At 46.6% G+C, this 10,675-nt stretch overlaps 1 protein-coding gene and 1 long non-coding RNA gene across 8 annotated transcripts in view; one reads left to right on the top strand and one right to left on the bottom strand.

The window, feature by feature from the left end:
• Positions 1–314: 314 nt before the first annotated feature.
• On the bottom strand, positions 315–10,639 carry LOC109448646 (uncharacterized). 4 transcript variants are annotated; one of them, XR_012495885.1, is made up of 4 exons: positions 10,299–10,639; positions 7,291–7,350; positions 5,900–6,040; positions 315–5,812 (listed from the first exon to the last, which is right to left on the bottom strand). It is a non-coding gene; the product is annotated as an uncharacterized LOC109448646 (long non-coding RNA). The 4 variants fall into 4 exon arrangements; XR_012495884.1 differs by having other exon boundaries at positions 315–5,792; XR_012495886.1 differs by lacking the exon at positions 5,900–6,040.
• The window catches only part of PTPN3 (protein tyrosine phosphatase non-receptor type 3), a 94,401-nt gene continuing 93,676 nt past the window's right edge, over positions 9,951–10,675 (top strand). The window contains exon 1 of one of the 4 annotated variants that reach the window (XM_074330808.1): positions 9,951–10,104. The gene's annotated coding sequence lies outside the window, so the exon portion shown is untranslated. The remainder of the gene's footprint in view (positions 10,105–10,675) is intronic. The other 3 variants (XM_074330807.1, XM_074330809.1, XM_074330812.1) reach the window with 3 other exon arrangements.

Genomic DNA, 10,675 nt, shown 5'->3' with positions numbered 1-10,675 from the left:
GTGACTAGGTCATGAGGGTGGAGCCCTCAGGAATGGGATTAGTGCCCTTATAAAAGAGACTCTAAAAGAGCTCTCAGCCCTTCCAACATGTGAGGACAGAGTGAAAAGGTGTCTATGAATCTGGAAGCACATCCTCACCTGTCACTGAATCTGCCAGCACCTCGATTTTGGACTTTCCAGCCTCCTAAACTATAAAAAATAAATGTTTGTTGTCTGTAAGCCACCCAGTCTATGGCATTCCATTATAGAACCCTCCTCCCCCCCAAAAATAAGACATCAGTCATATCATCATCTAGAAATAACTACTCTTTACATTTTAGTATACTTTCATTTAATGTGCATAAATGTGTTTTTCTTTACAAAGTTCTGCTATGAACACAGCTTTATGTCTTACATTTTTCATCTAAACTCTATCACTAGCATTTTCCTACGTCATTACAAACTCTTTGTAAAATAATATTGAGCTATATAATAACCAATGGTGCTAAAATTATACCCCTTTTCTGTTCATAAGTCTTTGTCTGCATTTGGATTTGAATAGTTTAAGTCCATATATAGCACAGTTCCTTATATAGCACAGGTTTCCAGATTATTTCAGTGTTTCTTACTAAATAGCTAATGAGGTATTTTTCCTCCTGAACGGGATGGTTATTTTTTTTTCTGCTTTATACGCCAAGGCTGGCTTTGCAGAATGGGTCCGTTTCCTCTTGCTTGACAGTCCTCGTCTATCACCATTTCCGTGTGGGATCACAGGACAGCCAGGTTCCACGGGCTTTTCAGTGACTTCACCAGAACCAGAGACAGGGCTGAACATGTTCCCACGGTCACCTCCTTATCTAAACCATGGAAAACTGACTTTTTTTCATACTTGGCACAGACTGTGTTTGGGTCAGGAACCCAACATTAACTACAAAGACTGACCTCAACCCAGGGAACTTGAGAAAGAGACTAGATAACACTGTTGGGAAATTATTTCCTCATATGAATTGTCATTTGAAATATGTACAAGTATTATGTACATTTCTTTTATGCCACCGAACCAAGTGTAATGGAAAATAATACACTGGCCTTAGTAAGTCAAGCGACTTGACCTGACGTGGGCATATCAATAAGGCAATCCAATTTCAACTGATTTTCTCACTCATCACTCTGTTAGTAAGTATCCAATTCTATCTAAGCTCCCAGCATAATAAGAAATGATGTGAGAGCGTTCACAGTTGAGGTAGCAGACCTGCTCAATTGTATATCACGTATTCAGTGTGAATCTAATGGAATCTAGATGCAGAAGGAGGGGCTCCTGCGCCCGCCTAGGCAGTCAGAGGAAGATGGTTAATCAGACTGCACAAGACTGAGAGCGATACAAAGGCTGCCCTCAATGTATTTGTTCTGTAGTGTGAGGATAAACTATTGTCACGAGTGCTGACAAAATTGGGCCAGGCTTCTCATGGTTGGAACTGCATGATTTAGATTGAGGTGAAACTGAAACCCCAAGACACCGTGGGAACTTCTATGATGGAGTTTGCTCATCCTGTAATTCCTAGCCCTGCTGTCTATAGATGGAGGTCATGGGCCTCAGAGCTGGTTGGAATTAGCTCACTCAGCAATGCAGGTAGAGAAAGAAAGGGGTGTGTCCTTGACCTGTACACCTTCTGCCAGCACAGCTGGGTGACTCGCAGGTGTGGAGGTGCAGGGGCGATGTCCTAACTCCTTTAATTGTTTCACATAGAAATTGAAAGTGCATAGTGATATCTAGTCACAGATTAATTATAGCTTATTGAATCATTTCTCCCTTACCTATCTATCTACATCTACCTGTATCTTCTTTCTATCTATTAGTCGATTAATTATCAAGCCCACAAGCAAAATTCCAGGACGTTAGATACACCATAACTCTTCTTGCTCACTACAGAAAGGCAAGATATTTTTCAGAAGGTGCTCATCTCCCCTTCATTCCTTGTACTGAGACAATGGTCACAGCATCAGGAAGACCTTTGGCCCCATTCAGGGGATTTTCTAAGAGCCTTCCAAAAGGGACACGAACATTAATAACTACATGCAAGTCAAAATGAGATGAGGAGCATACGAGAATAGACCAAATAACCTGGGGTACAGGGGTTAGAGAGCTCATACCCAGTTGGGACAATCCAGGAGAGGTAGCTGGTGAGATGGACCTCAAAGGATGGGTAGGATTTCAACAGGCAGAGAGTGTAGAGTGAGTTGTTTCGGGAAGTTGATATGGGTGGCCTTCATTCTTCAAGGGAAAGAGAGAAAGAGGTTTGTGCCGGTGCTTGGGCTGGGATGACCAAGGCTGGGCTAGGTGGTGACATCAAAGATCAAACTGAGAGAAGCCCAAGAGGTGAAGAAATGGGGAGAGGGTATTGTTTTCTGATACAATAGCTGGAGAACTTCCTCCTGGAGGCCACCCTGAACACTGCTCAGGCATCTCGGCAGGAAACCACGGGACTCTCATCAGCCTGGACCCCATACGTAAAGATGATATGCCTCGGAACTAGGCAGTCCCTGGCTGAAAATGGATTCCTTTCACTTCACGTGACTCATGTTTACAGAGGCATCGCTGGACACTCGTTTGGACTGCGATGCCATGACTGTGTGTACCATGGAAAAAATGAGAGGGGTATCCCAGCCGGACGCCAGGGTGCAGTTGAGGAAATCCTGTGGTGTGTCATCCATGAAACGCTAGAAGGTCACCAGAGCACTGGGCAGGCTGAACGTTGTCCTCTGTTCTTGAAATGTCACCAGAGCTGGGAATACAATTTTCTCCTGGTCCCAGATCAGATTTCCAGCATCTCAGGGATGGAGTGGTCAGCCCAGCAAGAACAGGCGTCAGATGATCATCTTCTCATGGATGTGACTTCTAGTTGAGGTCTGGGGAGATAAAGTTGTCCATCTCAACTCTCTGGCCAGTTTGTTACCAGCTGTGTCAGGAAAACATCATTCTTCATCCTGAGGTCACTGAAATGACTTTTCTTTCTCTTTTATCCTCACCCAAAGCTCTGTCTTCTGTTCCATCCCTCAGCCACACACATTTCCAATAGGAGTAAGAGTTCTTGACCTATAGTTGTTTCTTTCAAACAAGTCATACACTGTTGTGCATTGGTCACAGTGATAGCCTTGATTTGTCAGGTAACCTGGGCTTTACACTGGTCAGCAAAATTCAGAGGGAGCCAAAATGTAAAACAAAATAATTTAAAAAAAAATTATGCATACATCATTAATTTTTTCCAGAGCAAACTTACTTTTAAGTAGGTTATACACTGCATGGTAGATAATTCAGAAGGTACAAAAGGGTTTATGGCGAAAAGTAAACACCCCTCCCCTGCCCCCACTTATCCAGTTCCTCTCTGGGAGCTAATGACCTTACCAGTTTCAGTTTTGTGTGTACACTACACACCTCAATGTGTTTATTTTAAGGTCTACTCCTCTTAGCAAACATCACCACCATTATGACGACACCATTACCACCTTCTCTCCAGTCACATTGTTCGCTTGCTCCTGGCCCCAGGAGAGCATAGTCAGATGGTTGGAGTCAGAGATCCAAGGTCAAGAGCAGAGAGCCTGACAGCTCTCTATTAGGGATCCCTATTTGCCTGTAGGGGATGCCCTCTATCCATCTCCTCTCCCCCTCCCCATCAACCCCTTTATATGTGCACTTCCTTTAAGAAGTTGATGCTCTGGTACTTAGTCCCATCCATCCAAGCATCAGTGATACCTATAAGACCAGTATCTCTTGGTAGAACTTCCCATCCTCTTAGTTTATTACTCAGACTATGTTCTTGGAGTATATACATTAGAGGCTACAGGGCAGAAGTTATAAAACTTCAGTGTGCATAAGATTCTTACAGCACACTATAAAATGCAAGTTCCTGGGTCCCACAATGAGAGATTCACAGGGTCTGCACTGAGGCCAGGAGGCTATTTTTCGCAAGGACTCCTTCACCCAAGGTGATCTTGATATGTGGTTCCTGGATCAAACTTTAAGACATGCTGCCTTCAGTATTGTTCCTGACTCTTCTCCCTAGAATACTCTATTAAAGATTATTGAGGGTTTCCTTTATCACGGCTGATTTTTCAGAGCCATGACCTCTGTATTACTAGTCTACATTGCCTGGTGTTTCTCTCTTTCTCCTTGTGTTGTCAGTCATATGAACCTTGAAGGTGTGGTTGGGACAGCTGACCAACCCATTTTCCCTGGGTTTTGTAAGATAACACCATCCCTTTCAGGGAAGGCCTTTCTTGAATAGAGTCCACCAAAGTATAGGATGCCAATTTTCTTTCTCAGCATTTCTCTTCACTTCTAAAGCCACAGCCATCTGTTGATGGAAGCATCCTCAATGCTTTGAGTTTCCAGAGCAGGATCTCAAAGTGCCCGACTTACATTTCTGGTTTTCATGCAGCAGCATATCTGTGTGGTGGTCTGTGGGTCTGTCATGATCTATTTGGTCCTCTGTCAGATCTATAGCACGTGTGCCAGGAGTTTTTGAAACACAGGTCCATGTATCCCTGAGGGTTCACTTAAGCAACCCTGAAGGTCTGAGAACCCTCTGAGATGCTTGTTTAATGTTATCTTTCCATTTCTATGATAATGTTAAAAATATATTAATAATCTGGAGCGTCTGGCTGACGCCCTTATAACAGAGGGCTGCTACATGATTTCGGTCCCCTTATTCAAATCTGTGGTAACAGTCATCATTGAGTGACCATCTAAAAGGACAGCATTTAACTCTTTGATGTGTTGTCAAGCACATTTGGCAGCCATTAAGTTGACTTGGCTTCCATCCAGCTCAGAGGGAAAGGCTGAGTCCTTCCTGGAGCTGACAGTGGGCGGGAGGTGGTTGGGAGGAATCCGGGTTTTGGCTCCTGGTACCTCTCTGGCTTCACCTCATGCCGCTTTCCTGCTTGCCCCACCAGCCCCCTTCCTCTAGACATGCTCCCTTAAGGGGATTTGAACTGGCTAATCCCTCTGCCTAGAAGAGTCTTGCTCCAGATATCTGCATGAATAGCAGCTCCCTCATCTCCTTCAGGTCTCTGCTGAAGTGTTTGCTTAAGTGATTAAATTTCTCAATCCTATTGAAAATTGCAACTCCCCACCCTGCCTCCATCATTCTCTGGGTTACCTTTAACCCTGGTTTCTTAACATATATATGATTCACTTATTTATGTTTGTTGTTCAGTGTCTGACTTGCCCTGTTAGAATGCATGCCCACAAGAGCAGAGATTAGTGTTTGTTGTGTTCACTGATGTCTCCTACGCACTTAAGAGAAGAGCACTGCCTGACACACAGTAGGTGCTTAATAAATATCTGATGAATGAATGAATCAACAACAATCACCTCATCTCTGTTCTTGTATTCATGCTAAATTTGTTCATCAGTTTTACAGACAAAACTCTTTGGCAGTAATAATTTGCAATGGGAAGACTTTGTGTGTTGTTTTTTTTAATGGATAAAACTTTAGGCTTAAAAATCTGTTTCTCAAAGTGAGATCCATGAAATCCTGGAGTCCCAGGAATACAGGTTGAGGGAATGAGGGTCCCGTGCTGGACTAACACTTTTCTACAGGCTCCTGACTTGACCACTGACCACTTCTTCCTCTCTCGCCCTCCTGGGCCAGGAGCAGACATCCTGTCGCCATCTGCCACCGCTGGACAGGCAGGGTGGGCTTCACCCTCTGTGAGGGGAAACTCACATTTCTGTCCAGTTCCAGAGTAGCTATTTTCCCTTTCTTTGCATCATCTTCTTCAGTTTGCCGACTTTTAAGTTTGCTTCATTCTTCCTGATCATAAAAGAAACACACTGTAAAATAAGATTTAGGGAACTATAAAGACATACAAAGAAATAGATACCCAAAGACTTGAAATTCTCCTAATTTATAAAAGATACCTTCTGTATCTTGTTTCTCTGCCTGTAAATGCAATACGTAGAGCCACCATTAATATTTTGGTGCAGTTCTTTCTGGTCTTTTTTCTGTGTATCTTATTAAGTTGAAACATAGGACATTGTTGATGTTTAACCATAGTGGACCTGCAAAATGGCAATTTTATATGGTTTTTAACCGAGCAGTTCACACAGTTGAAGCTATACTATGCTAATTTTACATTGAATTCTTTTCACTTGTCATTATAACAGCACCACATATTTAGGGATTCTTGGGCCCTTCCTGAGCTTGCATTAACAGCACAAATAATTGATGAGCATTAGCATCTCAGCTGGGAGCCCTGCCCTGTAAATCATTTAGAGAGGTCCACGTGGTACCCGGACTTCCTGAGTCTTGATGTGAATGACAATCCTCAGTGATTCTTCCAGGAAACTCTTCCTATAAATGCCCCCAGCCAATTGCTTGCATGCAGCTCTTGGCAGCAGATTTTCTGTCCAAATGGCAGCTTCTGGGAATGCTGCTATTAACTGTGCAGTTGCTCATCTCTTGTTCCTCCTCACTTTTATGAATCTGGCCCATTACCAGTAATGCATGTTTGGTTTGCAGAATGTCTTCCTCTCCAATGAAATGACCCTCTTTGACTTTTTGTGTTTGTTGTTGTAATTTAGTGATTTTTGGGGCCAGGTACCGTCTATCAGCACTATTAAAAAAAGAGAGCTGACTTTTTTTTTTTTAATTTATCAGCAGTAGGAAGGCTACTTTTAGAGCCCTGGCTTTCTCTCTGCCAACAGCATCAAGGACCAGCAGCTATGTATCTTTTCATCACAGCAAAGTCCTGAGGAGTCCATGGACCACATGGTTCCATTATGTTGAGATTCTGCCTCCAAAATGATTGCCACGGACAGTAATCTGTGTGGGTCCTCTCTGGATTGGTCTCATTATCTGAGACTTGGTATAGCTCTATTGCCAATGGGGCCTCTATTTACTCAAGATTTGGCTGGGTTCATTCAATACACAGACTAAGAAGATTATATGTCCATCCAAAAGCCTCATTTGGTTTGTTGGGAGTTTATGATGTAAGATTAACTGTCATTGCTGATAATAACATCATGTCACTCCAGGTGCAACAGTTTACAAGGATGGACTTTAACATTTTGGCCCCAAGATTAAAACAGTGACAGGAGACCAGAACATTTAAAGGTAATCTGTGGCCTACAAACACATCAAAGGGTAGAGAAAATATGGCAAAAAAGACACAAAACGGAATAATATACGATTTTTTTTTAAATGATCAATACATGGTAAGCTACTATGCAGAGAGGCAGTGTTATAAAACCTAACCCCCTGGGTCTGAGGTCAGACCAACCTGTGTTCAGATCCTGACCCTGTTTCTTACCAGCTGTGAACAGCTCCTGAATGTTTCCTCTTCTGTAAAACTGAGCTGAAAACACCCACTCTGTAAGGATTAAAGACAGCATATGACTAAAATACTGATTACACTTGAACTTGATAATAGTGGTTATTATTGTTATTATTATAGGACTTATGCAAAACTTTAAGAATTTTTAATTTGATCTTTTAAATGTTTATGATTGCAAACACAACATTGTGACATTAATAAATAAGCTTAAAAAGAAAAAACAATCCCACTACCCCCAATCAGACTATTACATATTTCCATATCCTCTTGTAAGTCCTGGTGAATGTGTAGACAAAATTTTTACACGGTGCACTTGTGTTTTCAGCTTTTTTTCACTTAACAATAGGGGAAAACTTATTGTATTTCCCCTATTGCAGCATGGTCTTATTTAGTGTAAAATAGTTATTTCCACAAATATACCATAACCTAATTAATCATTCCTCCATTTTCAACATTTATTTCCAGTTTTGGAGACATTCTTTCCTTTTGTTCCTGTTTCTGTTATGGTAATTTGAAATGCACAATTTTAGATATATTTGGTCTTTTTCCTTAGGTGTACAGATATGTTTTAGCTCTAATTTGAGAACACTGTTTAAGCTAATGAGTTGTCTGAGGGGAAAGAAAAGGTAGTTTCAACCTAGGTCCTTGTGGAAGGCAAATTAAGACAACTCCAAGAATCCACATGTCCACTAATCTCAATTTCCTCATCTCAGTACTTAGAAAACTGGTATGAGGATGACGGATAATTGAGGTAGGCACTCAAGAAATGGATCTTCAAAGTGTACTAAATGTTCACGTTGTTGATTTAATTCAATCCCATCCAGATTCAACCGGTAGGTATTCGTGTTTGAGGCACAGAGAGGGTAAGTTGCTTGCCCTGTGTCACACAGCGGCTGGAAGAGGACAGAGAATGCCTTTCGCAGACTCTGAATTCCCAGCTTTCCCACTGAGCTTTTTAAAAATAAGTCCCCAGTCGCATCTAGTCCCCCTTCCCCCAATCTAAGAAGGGTTCCACGGTGTTCTGCGGGGGTAGTCCTCAGCTTGGCCAGGAGGATCCGCCTCCCGGGCGCACCGGCCCCGCCCAGCTCCGAGCATGCCCAGTGAGCACCCCGCCCGTCCCAATGGTGCTGGCTGAGTGCCACAGCTCCAGGTTTTTCCGACGACCAGAGGTCGGTGCGGGGCGGGGAGCGGGGGAGGTCCAGTTCCTAGGTCTCCCTGGCTGCGTCGGCATTCCCCCGACGCCACGCTCTGGCGGCGCCAGCCCCTGTGGCTCTTCCCCGGGATGGGCACCACGGGGACAAGGACCGAAGTGGGGTACCAGGTGCTGCTGGCAGCCGCCCTGTGGCTGTAGGCCTACCGGTCCCCTGGCCCTCAAGCATTCGGGTCCGGACAGGATGGTTCCAGCCATCGATCCATCGCTCCATCCCTTCATTCACATATTCATTCAACAAATCATTTTTGAGCACCTACTGTGTGCCAGGCGCTGTTATAGGGGCTGGGACACTGCAGCCAAGACAGGCAGGACTACAGTCCCAGAGCTGAAAATCCGGAGATGAATACACAATATGTAAGCAAATCAGAGGAAAAGTCAGTTACTGGCCTCATCCCCTGCTACTGTGCCTTCCTTGCCATTTCCTAAGCGGTCCTGTGCATTAGGGTCTTTGCACTGGCTATTCCCTCTTTGGGGAATGCTCTTTCCAATTTATCCTGCGTGGCTGAAATGTTACCTTCTTAATGTCACCCCATCTGACCACCTCATTGAAAATTGCACTCCCTTCACCCTCACGTCTCCTTACCCTATTCTTTTTCCCCTCATAGAACTTATCACCTCCCAATACACTATATAGCTTGCCTACTTGCATGTTTATTGTCTGTTGCCTTCTCTCTTCTTCCAAACTCCACGGGGGGAGGGGTGGATGCGGGGATGGTCTCTTTGTTCACACGTGAAGATCCTGAGATGATCAATAATTATTTGTTGGAGGAATGAATGGATAGTGGTAAATGTGAAGAAAATAAAGTGAGGACATGAAGTGTCCAGGGGCAGGGGGCAAATTTAGTAAGGTGGGAAGGGAAGGCCTCTTCCAGAAGGGGGACAGCCAGATGAAAAGCTGGGTGAAGACGTCCCACAAAGAGGCAAAAGTATGTGGAGGCTGGCCAAGTTCTGAGTGGTGGTGGACAGAAAGGTGTTAATGGGGGAGCAGGGGCTGCAAGAAGGTAGGTGTGAGACGAGGTGGAATAGGAAAGCAGGAGCAGAGGTCAAGTAGGGGGCCCACAAATCTTGGGAAAGTTTAAGCCTGGAAGCTTACTAGTGGAAGGGGATAAGCACTGGACTGGGAGTCAGCAGGACCCCCCAGCAAAACCACGGACCCTCTGGCAAGTCTCCTCATTTTGAAGATTTGTTGAGCGCCGACTGCTTGACATTCACAGGTATGAGATCAACTGAGGGCCGGGCACATAGTAGGTGCCCAATAAATGGTTATGGAAGGAATGACTACGTGCACGCGCGAGGGGACTCCGGGTTGCCCACAGCCCGGCAGGCGAGCCCCGGTGGTCCTGAGAGGCGCGTCCCGGCAAGCAGCCCCGGGCGGGGGCGGGGGCGCCCTGTAGAGCGGCCCGGGCTCCCGCCCCCCGCCCGGCGCGCGGGCCCGTCGCGGCCAGCCCGGCCGGCGGGAGCCGCCCGCGGGCGGCACTGGGCATGCTCAGACGGCGGCCAGGTCGCGCCGCGAGCGAGCTTCCGCGCCGCCCGCACGCGCGACGTACCTGGGCGCCCCGCGCCCCCGGATGCTGCAGGTACGGGCCGGCGTGACCCCAGCGGGTCGGGGGCAGAGTGCGGGGTGATCAAGGGCCGGGGTCGCTCTCGGCGCCGCCCCGCCCCCACCCGTCCCCAGGAGCGTGGCGAACGCGCGGGCGGGCTGGCGGACGCCGCGGCCCCGGGGTCCCGGTGCCACGTCGGGGCAGGGAGGGGGCGCCCCTCCTGCGCTCACCTGGCGGGGTCGGGGCGGGAGGGAACAGGCCGGGCTGGGTGGGGCTCGCTCCGGAGCAGGCTCCGGGACGCGGCGGCGGCGAGGCGTGGGCGTGCGCTCCGACCCGGGCTGGGGCGGACGCGACCCGCGGAGCTAGCGCAGCCAGTGACTCCGGAGGGCCCAGCGCCACCGCGACCCAGGTCCTCGGCGCCGAGGGGGCGCACTGCCCGCGGGGCGGCCAGACCTTCTTGGCTCCCAGGGCGAATCCGCCTCTCGGTTTTCAAAGATGGCATTTCCTGGGCCTGGCACGAACACCAGTGCCAATAAATCCTCCCTGTTCTGCGGGCGATATGGAATGATTTATCAGGTACCTGCGGTGAGACAGCTGCAGTAGGGGA

Source organism: Rhinolophus sinicus, linkage group LG04 (assembly GCF_036562045.2).
Source record: "Rhinolophus sinicus isolate RSC01 linkage group LG04, ASM3656204v1, whole genome shotgun sequence".
NCBI lineage: Eukaryota > Metazoa > Chordata > Mammalia > Chiroptera > Rhinolophidae > Rhinolophus > Rhinolophus sinicus.
Note: the sequence above shows the minus strand (reverse complement) of the source record. Positions and strands in the feature narration are given on the sequence as shown.